Below are 19,188 nucleotides of genomic sequence, written 5' to 3'. Positions count from 1 at the left end.
CAATTTCCTTAGTTCTAAACGTGAACTCTAAAAGAAAATATGTAAGCATTAAAATCATATTTCAATGTAATATGGAATATATTAAATATTTCTATGTGATTTAGATTTTTTGCTTTCTTCTCATTCTCTTTTGTAGTTTTTAAATTTTATGACATATAACTGGTCATACCCATTTCAAAAATGAAATGTTATAAAAATAAATGTAACTAACTTATTTGAACTTTCAACCAAAGCATTAAAATATCTTGCTCTTAGACTTCATTGATATTCAATTGATAAAAATAAGCAAGTCTATTTTATTCCTAATTAATATTTCTAAAGTTAAATCATATCTTACTTGTCAAATTTATAACAGGGCATATTTTTAAAATATGCTGCTATAAACATGCTAATGTAACCATTCCTTAGGGGCCATTGACTAATGAATACATCCCAGAAGAAAGCAAAGACATTTTAAAAGATGAAAGACTTGCAAATTTCTGTTTGAAAATTTTAAGCAAATTACTTTAAGATATGCTTGTCTGTTATAAAATGCATTAAGAGTTCAGCTGTATAAATCACTTAATATACTATGCAAAGTAATCAAAAGAATCCCTTGGGCTAATACAAGAAAGTTACTAATATATACGTATAGGTATTTTATTTATTTTTATCAAATACTTGGTAATGTTATCATCACATATTGTTATTTTTTTCTGTGATGATGCTTTTGTCTTAATATGGATGATGTCCTTTAACTCTGAGATAATAGATAAGAAAGAGAATTAGAAAAAGAAAAGGGTTATATACAACCATAAATCCAGCAGGAGATATTCTGCTAGTAAATTCTTCTCTCTTATTTACACTTCTATAGACTATGGTGAAATGGATTTCTCACCTTTTGTTTCAACAACATGGAAATATGTTGGGTACCAGAACTCTTCCTTGGTAGAACTCCGCGAAGGTCAGTAAATTGTTGTACAGGTCTGTTTGTAACAGTCTTGTAGTCTTTAACAGGTTCAAATCATCTGTATACTCTCTGGAGTACAAAAATTAGAGTCCACTAAATATTCTCAGCCATTAAACTTGGGGCCTCATCTAGCACATCTGTACTCTCCTTGAAAAATGTCCTTAATAGAGTCACAGAGCTTTCCTGAAAGATGCAATTAGGAGGGTATCTTACTTCTCCTGCTAAAAATATATGCTTGAAACTCTCCTGCAGCAGCCTGAGAGAGGAGGGTAATAGGGCATGGGGAACAAACAGACTGTGGGCCTTTTTTCAAAATGCCACTAGACCTTATTTTCTGACCCCAAGCCCTGGAACTTGCCAGAACCAATACTAAAGTTCTGTTATTTCCTCCAGGGAACCTCTAGAAATTGTCCAGACCTGCCACTGTGTTTAGATTACTTTTAAAGTCACTGAATTTGAAATTGCCAATAGTTACATTGTGCCCTCAATTGATGTGAAAATATTAAGATCATTGTGTTAATTAAAATATCCTTGGACACCTGCACTTTCCAAAGGGTGGGCTAAGGAAAGTCTTCTGTTCTAGTGAACAGGTTTGTGATCTCAAGTGACCCAAGATTATTTAGGTTCCATTCACAGACACCTGGGGGCTTCCATCTTCTCCTCACCCTGAACCAGTACCTTCTAAAGTTGTCATTAAAAAGAGCAAAAAATACCACCACAAATTATGCCTCTTTGGCATATTGTTCATTTTGAGTTGGTTATTTTTAAGAAACAGCAGACACAGCAGAAGCTCTGAAAACCGAGAAGTTGCCCTTTTGTAAGAGACATTTACATTTATAAAGAAAATATTCATTTGCAAGGGTGTCTCCCTCTCCATACCAAAAAGAGGATGACTCTAAATCTGTAGAAACTCTTACCTTGGAAAAGGCAAGACTTTAAATATGCACAACAAACTTGTCCTTATTTGCTGTGCTTTTCCTGGTAACCTCCCATAACTGGCCTCTTCTCCCAACCTCCCACATCTTTTGTCTTTAGCTGCAGATGATATTTAAGGTGGTGGCTTGGACCATTTCAGGATTACTCAGTTTTCCTTGGTATTGTTGGGGTACAAATATTTTTTCCTCCTACCTTTCTACATTCTCCTGGCTGGCCAATAATCAAATTAACATGAGGTAGATTAATGGAGAAAAGTAATTAAATGTACTATGGATATACATGTGGGAGTACCATGAGAATATGAGACCCAAAGACACATTGGGCATTTGAGGCTTATATGCCATTCTGGAGTTAAAGGGGGCAGCTTATGTGGTTTGTGACTTCAAAGGACAAAAAGGCATTTCACAAAGAGATGGAAAAGCAAATGTTTGGTAAATGTTTTCTGGGCCATTTTAAACAATGAGACAGAGAGAGGACTCTGAACAAATGTGTCTTGCTTGTTCCCTGTCTATCATGCCTAGTTCATATTAAATTACATTTACCTATGATGATGTTTCCATCTTGGAACAGTTCTTTATCTAAATGCAGTTAATGGAAAGTTTAAAGAATTTTTCTGAGTTCTTCACTTCTTAAAAATAACCAGCTTAAAACAGTCAATATCCCAAAAATCATGTTTTAGGTTAGCAAACTTTTCTACCCATCAGTATTTACCATACATACTGGAGGTATACGTGTTATTAAACTTCTATTTGTTTTTCTCCTGTTTATCTGTCTTTTTATTATTGGGTAGGAGTCACAGCCAATAACCTATAAGGGTAGAGAAAAATATTTTTCCTCTCCTACATTAAAGACCTTTCATCTTTAAATATCACACCATATATATATATATCCCTTTAAAAGAGGAGGCAATCGACTTCTGGTCAAAATGGTAGCATAGGCAGACATGGCTTGCCTCTTTGCACAACCACATCAAAATTGCAATTAAAATATAGAACAGCCATCACTTAAGAATGTCAGAAAGCTGAATGGAAATCTCACAACTATGAAATTGAGTTGAGTGGAAGTTTGACAACTATGGAATTAAAGAAATCTCATCCAACCAGATGGGTTCGAGGGGTGCAGATACAGAATGGACTGCTACTACAATAACAATGATAAAAATTCAGAAGGGATATCTTGGGAGCAAGGATCCCAGACCCACACCAGGCCCCCCAGCCCAGGATTCAAGTGCCAGAAGATAAGTCCCCACAACTTCTGGCTGCAAACCAGCAGGGATTGAGTCAGTGGAAAAAACTGCTGCAGCCATAAGCAGTTTCTCTTAAAGAACCCACGCATGAACTTACTCAGACTCACTCCCTCTGAGTTCCAGCACCAGGGTAGCAGCTTGAAAGGCATTGGTAGTATACAGGGAGACACTGAAATGCCTGGCATCAAGGGTAGCAGAGGCCATTGTTCCTTTGTTAACTCCCCACTCCCCCTGTCCCTCACCTCCCCTCCCCTGACCCAAGCCACAGAGCCAGCAAGCTTATGTCCTATCTGAGACTCCATAAACCTGGCTAACACTGTTTGACCTGCTATGGAGATCCACAGAGTCTCAATTTATAGGCCCACCCAAGCTGCTTTTCCATAAGAATGGCTGGTCTTGGCACCTAAATCCTATCAAACAAGAAATAGCTGGCTTCAGTGAGTCCTAGTAGCAGCAAGATTAGATTCACATCTTGGTTTCTCGTGGGAATCTCTAAGCCCAGCACAAGTAACTGTCATCTCAGATTGCTTTAGGGTTCAGGCAGGGTGCCCCAGGCAAAACACAGGTGAGGACTGACCTTGGCCTGTACCACCTAGGAAACCCCAGGGCCAGCCCACCCAGTGGACAGCTATAGACCACATAGGAGCACTACCACCATGGCCCCATATAGCCAGTTCTATGCAGATTGTGGAGGTTGGTGGTCAGTGGTCAAGCCAGTCTTTGCAGCTGAGTGGCCTGGGTAAATCCCTCCCATTGATCAGCCAACAGCAACCAAATCTCAACTACAAGAGGAGGATCTACTCAGCCCACATGAAGGGCACATCTTGGGTACCCAGCTTGGGTGATAGGGGAGGCCATGCCACTGGACCCTACAGGACAGCTATTACATTAGGCCACACTACCAAGATATGGAGTCAAAGCAGCTCTATCTAATACATAGAAACAAACACAGGGAGGCTACCAAAACAAAGAGACAAAGGAAGATGAGACAAAGACACATGGCCCAAATGAAAGAACAGATCATGCTCCAGAAAAAGAGCTAAATAACATGGAGATAAGCAATCTATCAGATGCAGAGTTCAAATCTCTGTTAAAAGGATACTGAAGGAAAAAAAAAGGATACTGAAGGAACTTAGTGAGAATCTCAGCAGCATAAAAAAGACCTAGTCAGAAATGAAGGGTACACTAATTAAAGAACAATTTACAGGGAAACAATAATAGAGTAGATGAAGCTGAGAATCAAATCAATGATTTGGAACATAAGGAAGCAAAAAACAACCATGCAGAACAAGGTGAAATAAGAATCCAAAAACAGGATAGTATAATCAGCCTCTGGGACAACTTTAAGATGTACCATGTTTGCATCATAGAGGTGCCAGAAGGAGAAGAGAAAGAGCAAGAAATTGGAAATATATCTGAAAAAATAGTGAAAGAAAACTTCCCTAATTTGGTGAAGGAAATAGACATGCAAGCCCAGGAAGTGCAGAGTCCCAATTATGATGGATGCAAATAGACCCACTCCAAGATACATCCTAATTAAAAGGCCAAAAGTTAAAGATAAAGAGAGATTTTTGAAAGCAGCAAGAGAAGTTAGTTACCAGATGACTGCCAGATGGGAGGGGGGAGGGGGAGAATGGGTGAAGAGGTGAGGGGATTAAAATGTACAAATAGGTAGTTACAGAATAGCCATGGGGATGTAAAGTACCATTTAGGAAATGGAGTAGCCAAAGAACTTATTTGCAGGACCCATGGACATGAACAATAGTGTGGGGATTGCCTAAGGGAGTGGGGAGTGCTGGATGGAGGAGGGCAAAGAGGAAAAATCAGGACACCAGGACAACTGTAATAGCATAATTAATAAAATATAATAACAAAAAAAAAAACAAAAGAGGGGGAAAGCCAGCATCTGGCAAAGTATATATTTATTAAAATTAAATGCAAGAAAATGAGTTATGCTATCTAATATTTATACAGAATACAGTAAAATCATGAGAAGTTTTTTACATGTTGCAAGTCTATCAGTATTGGTACTCATATGTTTTAAGTAAAAAATGTTAGACAAACACATAAAGAAACAAAGAAACAGAGAGAGATAAAAAGAAAAAAGATGAGGATGAGGAAGTGTGTCATGCCACATACTTAAAACTAAAAATCTTGGAGCTCAAGCCCTTCTTATCCCTGTTTTGCAATAAATATCCAGTAAGTCACCAGCACCTACTTTTCAAATTAATGTTCTCCTATCCTGTTTGCCACAGTGTTACTCAGACTCTCAGCCTCAGCATTCCTTACTTGGATTATCACAACTGCCCAGTTTCTCAGTCATTTACTTTCCCCCCTGCTAATCAGAATAATCTTTCTAAAATCCATACCTGCTTATGATGGCTTACTCTCTGTTTTCAATTAATGCCCAATAACCACAAGATAAATCCAATGTGGGCATGGAATACATGTCTTTTCAGAACCTGACCCCTATTCCAGTCTCATCTTACAGCTACTCCTACTCTGTTCTCCATCATCATCCCAGGTGTTTATCCATAGGTATGGATAGAATTTGTTTATGAAGGATGGAGTTAACTATTCCCTTGTAGTACAGAAAAAGGGTATTTAATAACTTAATATCTACTCTCATCAATTAATTTGGGAGTAAAGAATATTAAGAGTTTCTTAATAGAAGTGCCTCCTGGTACTTAAGTTATATCTGGTGCATTGGGTGCATGGGAAGGAAGGAGGAAAGGGCAGTCTCATACACAATAGAGAAAAAACATAGCAAAGGCTAATGTCATTGATTAATGTGGTTTATGGGATAATTATTTATCCCTAATAAATCATAACTAAATCTTCCTCTCTAATTTGAAGCCAATTTTTAATGGAAAGCAAATTGAAGAGTCAGTTTACACATTTACATACTCAATTTTAAATTTACCTGCTTGAGCCCTGGCTGGCGTAGCTCAGTGGATTGAGTGCAGGCTGTGAACCAAAGCATCGCAGGTTCGATTCCCAGTCAGGGCACATGCCTGGGTTGTAGGCCACGGCCCCCAGCAACCGCACATTGATGTTTCTTTCTCTCTCTCTTTCTCCCTCCCTTCCCTCTCTAAAATTAAATAAATAAAATTTTAAAAAATTTTAAAAATTTACCTGCTTGATCTTTGTGTGAAAATTTTGTATTCTCATTTATTTGGTCAATAAAAATGCAAACAGAGATGAACACAAAAAGAGAAAGTTATTTTAAATCTAAATTCATATAGATGGCAACAAGGACCAATCCCACAGGAGAGGGTCATTTATTTATCAGATAGTAACTGATCACGGTAGGGGCCCCAGTGTTTGGTTCTGTGTCCAGGTGACTAAATTCCACAGGGAGAACCAAGGAGGAGTAGCTAGAGTCGAAGACCAACAGCAGAGGAAAATCCCTACCAAAAAAAAAAAGATGAAAGAGATAATGAGATTCTAAAAAGCAGCATCAGCGGTAGGAAAAACATATCCCATTGTTTCTGAACAATGTAGGTTTTCTTTATACCGCCTCTTTCACTCCTAGCCTCATAGCAGTTGATATGTAAACCTTGCACTTACACTCATTTCCTTCAAATACAAAAAATCTTATATTTGAATTACAAAGTCTTGGTTTCCTAAGGGCTTTATCATTAGCTGAAACAGGAATCTGCTTTATTTTAAACTTACGCAGTTATGTTTTTCATTCTTTTACTCACCGTTTTTCCAATTTCCTTCCAGCTTCATAAGGAGAGTAAAAATTGCAATGGTGTTAAGAAAAGCATTCCATAGTGTTAAGTGAACACCAGATATGCAGATGACTATCTATCTGAAAGCCATTCAATGTTTTGTTTAAGATTTTTATTTAGATAAAGCCACAGCTTGAGAGATCAAGCTCTTCTACAAGACAAGTTATCTCAAAGCTGAAAGTTACAGAACTGAACTGTGTCTCTGGAACATATATGACAAACCCCCATTAAAGAAAAAAAGTTATCATGAGTATAATTTTTATTATGAAGTAGCTTAAATAATGCAGAAACAAAACCAGTGATGTAACCGGTACCGACAGGGGTCTGTCTGGCCCTGACTGGGTCTGTGTAGAGTCTGCTGTAGTGTGTGGGTTCTTGGCCTCATGTAGGAAAGATTTCACACGAGCCCAGGTTGTCATAGGGTACAGCCAAGAGGGGGACCCCAAATGGGCATTTGAAATGGGGTCCAGAACTCAAGGTGTCCAGGAGATTTTAAGATGTCTCCACCCCTTCCCCCACAGGTGTGGGTTAGGGGAAGGGGCACACAGAGCAGGAACATGCAGGGCAGCTTTGCAGCTAATCCATGGCATGGTCATTTAATGTACCTATAGCATTTGGCTGGGCACTTATATATGCTAAATAGCTATGGCCATGCTCTAGGCCAGGGGGATGGAAAGGGACCCCCCCCCCCCATCAAGATGTGACTGTGGGGCAGGTCCCCCGAGTTACAGCACCTGCCTGGGAGCTCAGAGAAGATTGGCTCCATGACATGGGGTCACACCTGCCCAGACCCACGATGGCGACCAGAAAAGCTGGAAAGGACAGCAGAGTTCTGGCATGTGAGGCTGATTGTAGGAGGAGTCAGAAATGGGGCTACAGAGGAAGATTGGCACGGGGATTTAAACCCAGACATAGCAGCCATTGAGGGGAGAAGCATGTGGTTTTGGCTGAGTGGGGACTCCCATGGCCCTGGGAGAGAGGACCATGTGCCTTTGCCAGAGTGGAGACCCCTGCAGCTTTAGAAGGGGGAACTACCACCCGGCTTTAGCAAAGATCCTGGCGACACAGCTGAAGGTGCCAGGAACCCAGGGAGGTCTCCCAGTCAAGATGGAGTACTAACTGGGAATAACCAGAGGACTGCCTGAGCCATGAACTTCTATTTCCTTTCCTGAGATACGGTACTCTGGACTGGGCAAAAAGGGAATGAAGGACTGTGTCTGTTTGTGGGTGTTTTAAGAGACTTTAGAATTTTTGATGAAGACATTAGGTCACTACTTTAAGTTTGTATAGCATTAAATAAACATTTCCTTTCCTTTTCATGAATCTCTGGCATTGAGAGACATCTTTCCTCTGGAGGAGAACATAACAGACCTGGGGGCTTCTTTCAGTAATAGTGTATCGTCCCAGGCCCCCCTTGTTGTGCTCTGTAGCAAGGTGACTATGCGGTTACCTTTATTAAAGCTGAAAACAATGAAACAAGGAAGGCTTAGCATAAAGGAAGCAACAGGAGAGCTTAGGCCAGGCTGCCTTAGCTCACTGGGAAGTCAGAGTAAAGGGGGCTTTGATGACAGGTTCTGGGGATTAGTTTGGGACAATCTGCCAAATGCCCATTGCTTCAGAGTTCAGGAGACATGTGCCTGTGAAAAAAGAAGTTGGGAGTTGGGGGAGAAGAAAGGAAAGGAAAATGGGGCTGGCTACTCCCCAGAGGGAGAGCGCATACCTGTGGATCCTTTGTCTTAAGACTTTTATTTCTTTCTTGCAGGCAAGACTCTTAGGGGAGGTCTCAGGGGAGGGTTTTGGTAGAATATTTGTCAGTTCTCCAGGCATGTCCTTTTAGGGTCATGGTCTCCACTGATTGGTCAGTGCCAGAGCTGGGGGTGGTCATTAGTCATTGCAGTTTGTTCTGGTGGTGGCCAGTTGGTTTTGCTGCTTTTCTGGGCCTGGAGCTGAAACACAACTGAAGCCTAGATGTTATCCCCAAGATGTTATCTCCAGAGAGGAAAGGTCAGAGGAAGAAAGGTTACTTTGGAGGTGAGGTTTCTGTTTTCCCAGTTTTTCCCTCTGCCAGACACTCAGGCCTTCCACCATGGTGACCATCTGCATGTGGCTGCATATTGGGTGGCCATTGTGTTCAGCTATCTGTCTCAGTTTCACTATGCTGCTTGCTGAGTAATTTTCCTAATTTCTCACTATCCTTTCTCAAAACCTTTCATTTATAGCTCTTACACAACTATATACTGAAACAAATCTATACATTAATATAAACAAACCATAAAGCAATAACATTAGAAATAAACTGTGACTGTAATGTAACTAATGATGCTTCTTTGCTGAAAGTCAATTACAAATATTGGGTCTAGTGTTGGAAGATGTAGCTCCCAATATTGTCTTCTATTTGTCTGTTTCTATCCACTTGTTCACATAAAGGTATTTCTATAATTTGCTAGTATTAATGCCTTTGAGAATCTTTTATTTTTGTTGTTACCTGAGGATAGCCAAATCTGAGTATTCACAAAAGCCAATTTTAATGAGATGGTACCAGATAATTCTATACATATGTTATTTTCTTCCCATGAAGATAAATTCAGCATTTGGTGTTAATGAAATCTACTTTGGTTGGTTATCTACTTCAATTATTATGCCACTTGGTAACACAAAAGTGTGCTTGGCATTGCCTTTGTTCTATTCCAGCTCCAGGATAAACCAAGGGTTGATAAAGCAATAATGGACAGTTTTAGGCATTCAGTGAACAGTTAGTTAATAGTAGCTAACTAATTATTTTTCCATGAGATGAAATTTAATACAGCTGCTTTAATTTCTCCTTCAGTGTTAGGAGATTAGAATTTAAGGAAGATTAGAGAAATTGAGTTGTATAGAAATTGAGTTTAGAGAGGTAAAGTATGAGACTTCCATTAGATTTCTACTTCCTGGAAGCAGAGGAAATGGAAAGAGGTAAATATCGACTATAACTTCAAAGGAAATGTCATAAGACTTGATTATTGACTGCATATTAGGTACACAAGAAGGGAGAAGGTGAATTACTCTTACATCCTGAGAGTTTTTGAATAAGTTTAAATCAGGGGGTAAAGGAGTGCTTTTGTTGTAGGTAAACAACAGTAAACAACAGTAAAAAGATTAGGGTGAATCACAGGATAGGCTGAATATTAGTTAAAACATTTACAGCAACATTTTCCCAAGTGTATTATTTAGTGAGAGGCTAAAACACAAAGCAAAACAAACAAGTCAAAACATGTTTTGAACCTGAAGACTTTGGGAAATATGCACTTTCTGCCAAGCTCTTGGAGCTCACAGTGAGTAGCAGGTAATAAAATCTCTGACAGGTTCTATAGTAAAGCAATTTCTTGATGTTGTTTACCATCAAAGTTTCTCAAACTTTGTGAATGTGAATGTTTTTATTTTGAACTGTTAATTTAGAGGAAAAAGAGCAACAAGTTCAATATGCTCCAGGAAAAAGGAATTAACTAAATTAATTCTTAATCTAAAAGTTTTGAAAGTAAAAAATAATCTTATGTATTTTCTTCTCTTGGTCTTTAGATATCAAAACCCTTCATGTAATAATTTGAGCTATTCTAATATACTTAAAACACTATTCTGGAATTTCTTTCAATTTTTTTTAAATTTTAATTTTGTTTCAACTGAACTCAACTGAAATATTTTGAATATAAGTTAGGGCAAACAAGGAAACTATAGGTATAATTTAAAATGGGAGGCCTTTAGTAATCTTAAGTGTAATAGAAAGCTTAAGAAAATATTTTTCAGGTTTTAATTTTCAAAAACTGTATGATTTTATAGGTTGAATTATGCACCCCCCCCCCAAAATGAAATTTAAACCCTGAGTGCCTCAGAATCAGATCTTGGGACTGGGGTCATAGTTAAGATGAAGTCAATATGGAACAGGTGGGACTTTAATCCAACATGATTGGTTTGCTTCTGCAAAGAGGGAATTTTGGACACAGAGACACAGAGACTGGCCATGTCACAATGGAGGCAGAGAGTGGAGTGATGCCTCGATGAGCCAAGGAATGCCAAAGATTGCTGGCCAACACCATATACTAGAAGAAGCAAGACAGAATTCTCCCCTACAGATAGCAGAGGGGGCACACCCTTGTCAACCCTTGTCAACGTCTTGATTCCAGACGTCTGACCTCCATGGCTGTGAGACGATAAATTTCTGTTGTTCCAAGCAGGCCAGTTTGTGGTACTTTTAATGATAGCACTAGGACACAAATGTATATGGTGTAGAGCTGTGCTACTCAATAGTAGCTACTAGCCACTTGTATCTGTTTAACTTAAATTACATAAAATACAATATAATTTAAAATTTAGTTATTCAGGTATGTTAGCTACATTCAAGTTGCTCATTAGTTACATGTGGTTATTGGACCTTGCAGACATAGAACATTTTCAGAATGTTCTAGTGAACAGCACTGGTATAGGGTAAATTTAATTTTCAAATTATTTCTCAGCATTCAACTGGTTTACTGAAGAGGCCTGTTCAAGAAAATTTGGCATTGGAAAAGAAAACAGTTTTGTAGAAAGGCCATTTTAATAGCTAACTTTGATCACTGGCCTTTTCCATTTTGAGAAGATTTTATTAACCTCCTTAAACTATGTGGGGGCAGCAAGTTGCCCCCTAACATAATTTTTACCATTAAGATAACCATATATCCCAAAGACATAATTTGTGTGGTAAAATTTAAAGTCTGCAATGTATTTATTCTAAAAAAGTCCACTTAGCTGCTTCAACAAGAGGCATTCACTCAGACTATTTTTCAAGTTTTTCGAAGACTGATGGTTTCTAACACCAGGGATGACATGAGGTATGTATGCAGCTTTCAAAGTAATATGTGACTTTCTGGATTAACACAATTTTGACTAAGTAAATGAAATGCCACTCTGGCTTATGTGGCTCAGTGGATTGAGTGCTGGCCTGCAAACCAAAGGGTCACTGGTTCAATTCCCAGTCAAGACATATGCCTGGGTTGTGGGCCAGGTTCCCAGTAGGGGGCACTTGTGGGGCAACCACACATTGATGTTTCTCTCCTTCTCTTTCTCCTTCCCTTCCCCTCTGTCTAAAAATAAATAAATAAAATCTTTAAAAAAAGGAATGTGAAACATCTTGTTATCTATGTTTTCTATTTTATGTCACCAAAAGAAAACATCATTTGATAAGCAATCTGGGGTTATTTATAGATCACCTAGAAATAATATTAAGAATTCATGTCTCTGAAATGGAAGTAAACACCCGATAAAATTAATGGAAATGTGGTTACCCAATAATAGTTATAATACATTAAAATTGATTTTGTAGTCTTGAGTAACACTGAACAAATATTTTTAACACTAATCTCAAAATATTTCTATGAAATTAAGTGAATTGACTCTGAGTGTAGTTGTCCTCTAGACTCTGTGTCTCAGCTCTCAGACAGTCCTGGAGACACAGTGTCTGCAATCAGTATTTCCAGAGCTAATGTTCTGGGTGATACGAAGACAGAATCTGAAGAAAAAAATGGGGATGGGTTCACTTAAAAATCTGTACAAGTACTAAAAAAAAATAAGGAGGGACAACATAATGCTCATCCCTAGAGAGAATAAAAAACCAATGGTGATTAGATTATGCAGCATTAGGAAGATAAAAGTAATAGGATGCCTGTTTTTTCTTTTTTTGGATATTATTCTTCCTTGTCTAATGATACAACCCTGACCTTTCTGAAAGACAAATTAAGTTGCCTAAAAAGAAGGTTGAAATGGAGTTTCATTCCAGTCTTTTACCAACTGTGTGGCAGATGCATTTAACTGATTTCATCTACGAGCTGTAGATAATGATAACAACTACTATAATACCCATATAGGATCATTGTGGGATTAAGAGTATAGGTGCTATAGACTGAATTGTGTCCTCCCAAAATTTGTACATGACTGTCTTTGTGTTTGGAGATAGAACCTTTGGGGAGTTAAAGTAAAATGAGGTCATAAAGGTGGGGCCTTACCAGACGACAGAGAGGTTGCCCTCTGTCTTCCCTGTGAGCAAAACAGCAAGAAAGCCGGCCTCCATCTTCAGGCCGGAAAGAGAGCTCTCACCAGAAACTGATTCTGATGGACCTTGATTTTGTACTTAAGTGAGAAAATAAGTTTCTGTTGCTTAAGTCAGTCAGTCTATGGCATTTTGCTACAGCAGCCCGAGCCAACTAGCACAACAGAGTACCAAGGGGTCCATGTTAGACTTGTTCATGTTTTAATCCCAGGGCATTTTCAGTGCCTGTTTTACAGTAAGTGCTCAATAATCTTTACTGAATGAATGATTAAATCAACAATACAAAAGTTAATAATTACACGTGGAGTTAAATTCTCTGAGTGAAGCTGACTTCAGAACCTTTCTCTGGGTTCCTTATTGGATTGCAAATGTTAGGCAGCATGTAAGTAAATTCAGTGCATTATCAACCCCAGGTTTCCTCCTCCTCCTCTATCCTTTTTCTTTACCCCATCAGTCTGTGTAGGTGCTTATAGGATGGAGCTGGGGATCTAGACTGCCTGGGCCCAACTTCTGGCTCTGCCACTTGTGGCTTTGGGCAAGATGGTCAACTCTCTTGTGTACCAGTAATAGCATATGTAAAAATGGAGACAATAGTAGTGCCAACTTCATCAGGTCACTGTGAGAATCAAACAAACTGGTACATGTCATGCTTAGAAAACAAATGTTGAGCTCTCATCAAGGTTAATACTTACCAATTGTTCCTGTTCACACTTTAACTTGAGACCTTATATCCCTTTCCTCTTCTGAAACTTCAACTATACTGGCTCTTTCCCACCAGCCTTTTTATGTGCACAAATCTCCCACTTCAGAAGATTAAAAAATTCTTTCTTGACCCCTTACTCTTTTTTAGCTATAGCCCAGCCATTTTTTTCTCTAGTTTATAGCTACTCTTCAGACAAGTTATTTATGCTATTGTCATCATTTTCTCAGGTTGTACTCTTTAAGTCTCTTCTATCATCTCCCATTCTTGCATACACTTCCTCTTCCCAAAAACCTTAAATGGCTGACAGTGTCATTCATTCTGTCCTTAATTTGATTTAATTTTAAACTGAATTTGATGATACAGAACATATCCTCCCTCTCTTCCTCTCTTCTGTTATCAGAGATACCACGTACTCTGGATCTCTTGCCTGTCTGACCATTTATTCTCTGCATCTCTTTCAGCTTCCTCTTCGTTTACTTTCTTAGGTCCCCAGGGCTCTGAATCTTCATTCACTTCTCCACCAATTGCACCTGCTTCCCTTGCACAACCATCCTACCACCATACACAGTCTATTAAATATCTCTCAAATCTATGTATTTTAGCCCATCTCCATTGTCCCAATCCTGGTTGAGTTCACCATCATCTTTCATCATTTTGTATAACAGCCTCATAACTGGGCTTTCTCTACCTCTAATCTTGTCCTCTCTAACTTCATTTTTCTTTTAAAAATGCAATTTGGACCTGTCTTTTGCCTGCGTACACCATATATATATATAACTTGCCAACTCCCTTAGCAAATGTGGTCTTCCAAACTGTAATGTGCCCATAAAGCTTTAAGACCTGTCTCTTGCCTACTGCTCTGGCTTCAAGTCTTACTCATTTTTCCATCACTGTCCTGAAACAGGCACAATGGGTTTTGAGTTTCTCAATGCTTTGATACTTACTCTTGGAAGAACTTTGAGCATGCTAGACCCTCCATCTAGAACTTTCCTAGCATATTCTTCAATCTAGGTGGCTGCTCCAATATTTCCTACAATAGCATCTTCCTGCTGTTTAAAAACCTGCATCCTATTATCTGCATCCACGATTCCTTCCTTCTTTCCTTCCTTCCTCTCTCTCTCTCTTTCTTTCTTTCTTTCTTTCTTTCTTTCTTTCTTTCTTTCTTTCTTTCTTTCTTTCTTTCTCTTTCTTCTCCCTCTCTCTCTCTCCTTAATCTCTTCACCCTTCTCACTGTTTTAAATGTGCATTCCTTTGATTAGCAGTGAAGTTGAACCTCTTATCATTTGTTTATTGACCTTTCTTGAATCATCTTTTGTAAACTTCCAGTTCATATTATTTTCCTATGGATCACTTTTCTCTTTCTTCTTGTTTTATTTTATATAATATATTATATGACATATTATATACATTATATATAGGTTTGGCCAAAAAGTTTTTTTCCCCTATAAGATGGCTATAGTAGTACTTAGTTGTGTTTAACTTCACTTGAAAACATTTTCTTAGATTATATTATGACAGCTGTCATATCAGCATGCATTTAAGAAAATCAAAATTGGTGAATTTTTGTGTAGCCATTTTAATATTGAAGATGGAAGAAAATATACAACATTTTCGGCATATTGTACTTTGTTATTTCAAGAAAGGTAAAAACACTGAAATGCAAAAAAAGATTTGTGCAGTGTATGGAGAAGGTGCTGTGACTGACTGAATGTGTGAAAAATGGTTTGCAAAGTTTTGTGCTGGAGATTTTTCACTGGATGATGCTCCATGGTTGGGTAAATGAGTTGAGGTTGATAGTGATCAAATAGAGACATTAGTTGAGAACAGTCAAAGTTATACCATGTGAGAAATAGCCGACACAGTCAAAATATCCAAATCAATAAAGTTTTTGGTGAAAATGAAAAATGTATCTTTTACAGAAGAAACCATATGAACTTTTTGGCTAACTTGCTACATGGAAAAAAATTGTCTATGTTTTATTTACCTCCAAATGCACAGTACACATTTAAATATCTGTTGAATAAATGAATAAAAGAATTCTCCTCAATTTAACTTCTGCTTATTTTCATTCCTTTAGTTCAAATGCTTTGCTCCGTATGATGACTAATTATAAGTACCAACCTGACTTGGCTGCCCAGATGTTTGGATATTTTAGAGAACATGTTTTGGATAAGTTTAATATTTAAATCAATAGATGGAGTAAGCAGATTTTCCTTCCTTGCATAGGTGGGCCTCATCCAGTTAGCTCAGGGCCTGAATAGGACAACAACAACAACAAAAAAATTGAGCTTCTCTGTAAAAGAAGAAATTCCTCCTTCTTTGAACTGAAACCAGTTTTTGTTTTTGTTTTTTTCTTCCTGTCTTCAGACTCAAACCAAAACAACTCTTCCTGGATTGGAGCAAGCAGGTCTTTGAACTAGAACTATACCATTGGTTCTTCTGGGTCTCCAGCTTGCAGACTCACCCTGAGGATCTTAGGACTTATAAGCCTCCATAATCATGTACGCAAAATCTCTATCTATCTGTCTATCTATCTATCTACAATTCTATCTATCTATCATCTCTTATTTATCTGTTTTCTCTGGAAAACCATGACTAATACAATCTTACAATAATATTTGGGGTTAGGAATATAACAAAAATCAATCAGGTTTATAGATAATAACTATGTACCACCTGCAACTAGCAGCAACCTCCTAAATTTAACTAATTTTGAATTTTATTTCTCAGTTCAAAAGTTACCAAAATCCAGAATGTTATCAGCAAAAACTGATGAAAATCAAAAAGCATAACAAACTGTACACAGGCAAATTAGTCTTTAGGGGAATAATATGTACACTGCAACAGATGCATGTAAACATCAGGTTTTTAAAAAAATTATATTCAGAAGTAAAGTTTTAAAGAGTAGTTCTCTAAATAGCCTACAAATTAAGAACAACAACAACAACTGTAATGTAGCTAAATTCTCTTAGAGAACAACCTGAGTTCTGTGCCTGGAAAACAGAGTTGCTGAGCAGAGGAGAGGAGAATATAAGAGGATTAAGTAATTATCACCTTTTTCCTGGGCACATATTGGGTCTTGTTTATGTTTTATAAATATCTGCTGAAATCACATGTTGCCACTTGGTGACATTCTTGCTTCCTCTACTGAATTATGTCTGACATGAGAATTCAAATAAGTTCATCAACAAATAAATTTCTGAGCACGTGCTCTGTGCAACTTCTTTCCTAAATGTGGAGAAGACACGGCATAACATAGATCTGCTCCCAACAGAAGAAAGTAGGAAAACAGGAGGAGCAAAAGAAATTGTTACAGAACAACAAAGCAGGGGGGACCTGGGATGATATACTATTGCCCAAAAGAAAACCCTAAGTCTGTTATGTCCGCCATCTGTAGGAAAGATGTCTCTCAGTGCCAGAGATTTGTGAAAAGGAAAGGAAATGTTTATTTAATGCTGTACAGACTTAGAGTAGTGACCTAATGTCTTCATCAAAATCCCAAAGTCCCTTAAAACACCCACAAACACACACAGTCCTTCCTTCCCCCACTCTGGGGTACCGTATCTCAGGAAAGGAAAGAGAAGTCCTTGGCTCAGGCAACAACCCCCCCCCCCGCCCCCCCCCCTTTCTTCCCAGTAATCTGTCTTGGCTGGGAGACCTCTCTGGGTTCCCGGCACCCTCAGCTGTGTCACCGGGATCTCTGCTAAAGCCAGGTGGTGGTTCCCCTACTAATGCTGCAGGGGTCCCCACTCTGGCAAAGGCACGAGGTTCTCTCTCCACTGCTCCAGCTGTGTGGTCCTCTCTCCCCCAGGGCCATGGGAGTCCCCACTCAGCTAAATCCATGTGGTTCTCCCCATAAGGCTGTGTGGAGGGGGAACACCACTCTGTCAAAGCCGAGTGGGGATTCTCTGCTAAAGCCGCATGGTGATTCTCTCAGGGCTGCAGGAGTTCCCACTCTGCCAAAGCCACGTGGTTCTCTCTCAATGGCTGCCATGTCTGGGTTTAAATCCCCACGCCAATCTTCCTCTGCAGCCCCATTTCTGACTCCTCTCACCATCGGCTACACTTGCCAGCACTGATATCCTTCCAGCTTTACTGGGCTGCCATCCTGAGTCTGTGCAGGCTTGGCCCCATGTCATGGAGCCAATCATCTCCAAGTTCCCATGCAGGCGCTGTAACTTGGGGGACCTGTCCCCCAGTTACATCTTGGTGGGGAAGTTACTTCCATTCCCCTGGCTCAGAGCATGGCCACAGCTATTTAACATATCTGTGTAACCAATCAAAGGTTATAGATATGTTAAATGACCATGCCAGAGGGTAGCTGCAAGGCTGTTGCTATGAGAAACAGCTCTGAATGGCCCTGCTCCATTTGTCCCTTCCCCCAACCCACATCTAGGGGGGGCACGGTGAGGACATCCTAATATTTCCTGAATACCTTGAGTTCTGGACCCCATTTTAAATGCCCATTTGGGGTACCTTCTCTTGGCTCCACCCTGTAACAAAATGAAAAATGAATGGCAATATTTCTCTTCTTCACTCTACTTGCTGTCATTTTCAAAACTAATCATGAAGGATGGGAATAGCACAGATTTATGCCAACTATTTTTGTTTGATGTGTACGGGGGCATAAAGAGGACTCACTGGCTTAATGGCAGTTCAGTGGTAGCCAGAGTATTTCAATAAACAAAAATTCAATTGAAACAACAATGTGACTGAGCTGCTATAAAAGCTAATAATGCTTAATGCTGTTCCCCATTTGTAGAAATAAAGTGTAAGTATCAAAGCAGGTATAGTTTTACCATTGTATACTTTATTATACATTGCTGAAAGATCTTGAAGTAAGACAATCAAGACACACTCGGAAACTTTCTTCAAACCTTTGGTCCTCTGTTTAGTGGATGAAAAACATGCAAAAGTGAGTGAAAGCTACAGATATGGTCTTACTGTTAAGAACTTCCTAGCAACCAAAGTTATAGAACAGAGAAATAACTTGTTCTAAAACTTGTTGGCCTGGTGCTCTGAGTAAGCACAATGATCTCTAGCACTGGAAGTGATCAGGGGAAGGATGGACAGACATACCTGTCAAGGATGACCTGGAAGGAATTACTCTATTGGTTGGAAGGTGAATTGGATGACCCTTGGTTATTTACTCAAGCTCTAAAGTCCCATAATATTAGATTTTGATAAGTATCAGACTGTTTTCCTACACATTGGGTAGACATTTCAATGATAAAGTATTAAAACTTTTTTAACATGTCTAATAACATCGTTATATAAAAAGTAAGCTAGAAATTTAACTAAATTAATATCAACATAATAAAGTATATATTTTGGTACCCAACCAAATTTATGGTGCACAGTATTTCATAAATCTCAAATTTTCATTGTAATTAAAATATTACATGGTATAAGCACCTAGAATACTATTCATAAATCTGAATTATTTTAGCCATAGAAAAATAACACATGGGTTCTCTAAGGCTGTTGAATATTTTCCCTTTCACTGGATCTTATTTCTGCCTTTATTATTCTTTTGTTTCTATTTTGTTTTATTTGCTAAAA

The sequence above is a fragment of the Phyllostomus hastatus genome, unplaced genomic scaffold (genome assembly GCF_019186645.2).
Source record: "Phyllostomus hastatus isolate PE091 unplaced genomic scaffold, TTU_PhHast_1.1 phas_scaffold_114, whole genome shotgun sequence".
NCBI classification, from domain to species: domain Eukaryota; kingdom Metazoa; phylum Chordata; class Mammalia; order Chiroptera; family Phyllostomidae; genus Phyllostomus; species Phyllostomus hastatus.
Note: the sequence above shows the minus strand (reverse complement) of the source record.